Below are 1,365 nucleotides of genomic sequence, written 5' to 3' on the forward strand. Positions count from 1 at the left end.
ATAACTATGGACCCGAAGGTCTATGGTAAACTACTCACGCTTCATCGGAGAGGCAATGGTGTTGATGTAGAAGCCCTCCGTGATCGATTCCCCCTCCGGCAGATCGCCGGAAAAGGCCCCAAGATGGGATCTCAAGGGTACAGAAGGTTGCGGTAGTGGAAAAGTGGTTTTGTGGCTCCCCCTGATGTTTCTAGGGTATAAGAGTATATATAGGCAAAAGAAGTACGTCGGTGGAGCTACGAGGGGCCCATGAGGGTGGGGGCATGCCTACCCCCCTGGGAGTGCCCTCCTGCCTCGTGGCTTCCTCGTAGAGTCTCAGACTTCAACTCCAAGTCTTCTGGATTGCTTTTGGTCCAAGAAAGATCCTCGTGAACATTTCGTTTTGTTTGGACTCCGTTCAATATTCCTTTTGTGTAGAACTCTAAAATAGGCCAAAAAAATAGAAACTAGCACTGGGCCTCCGGTTAATAGGTTAGTCCCCAAAATAATATAAAAGAGCATATTAAAGCCCATTAAACATCCAAAACAGATAATATAATAGCATGGAACAATAAAAAATTATAGATACGTTGGAGACGTATCACTACTAACTCAGAGACCCACTTGATAGTACGATAATCGATTGTACAAACCGGTCTCCCAACTACCACCATGAGACCGGTAAAATAGGAAACCTATCAAGGTCAAACCTTTGCCTTGCACATAGTCCACTTGAGCTAGATGATGACGATCTTGACTTCCTCAAGTTGGACCACCTTTCTTGATGCGTTGGCTCGATGAAGACTAGTTGATTGCTCCCCCATGCTCCACTATGGGTGAGCCACTCTTCGGCACATCTTCACAAGTCCATTGTCACCCCAATGGACAACAAGCTTCAAGGATGTGATCTCTTCGTGATGCTCCACTTGAACTTGCACACCACAGCCTAACCCCGTGTAGAACTCTCACATAGACCATGGGTTAGTACACAAAAGCGTAATGTTCAATTCTTACCATACCATGGGATCATTTGATCGCTTTCTGTACATCTTCTATGCTTTGTGTGTTGATCAACTTGATTCACACTTTGACTTAGTCTTGATCAACCTTGTTTCATGTCTTCTACATGACCAATCTTTCAATAATTCCTTGAATGGCACCTACAAGAAATGCCTATGCTCTTTCACATGGACTTCAAGAAATGCCTATGGACAAATCCTTCAAATATAACTCAAGGCAACCATTAGTCCATAGAGAATGTCATCAATTACCAAAACCACACATGGGGGCACCATGCTCTTTCACAAAGGCGCTTCAGTCCCTGGCAACGATGCTAGAAAAGAGTCTTGATGACCCACAAGTATAGGGGATCAATCATAGTCCTTT

This window comes from Triticum dicoccoides, chromosome 3B, assembly GCF_002162155.2.
Source record: "Triticum dicoccoides isolate Atlit2015 ecotype Zavitan chromosome 3B, WEW_v2.0, whole genome shotgun sequence".
NCBI lineage: Eukaryota > Viridiplantae > Streptophyta > Magnoliopsida > Poales > Poaceae > Triticum > Triticum dicoccoides.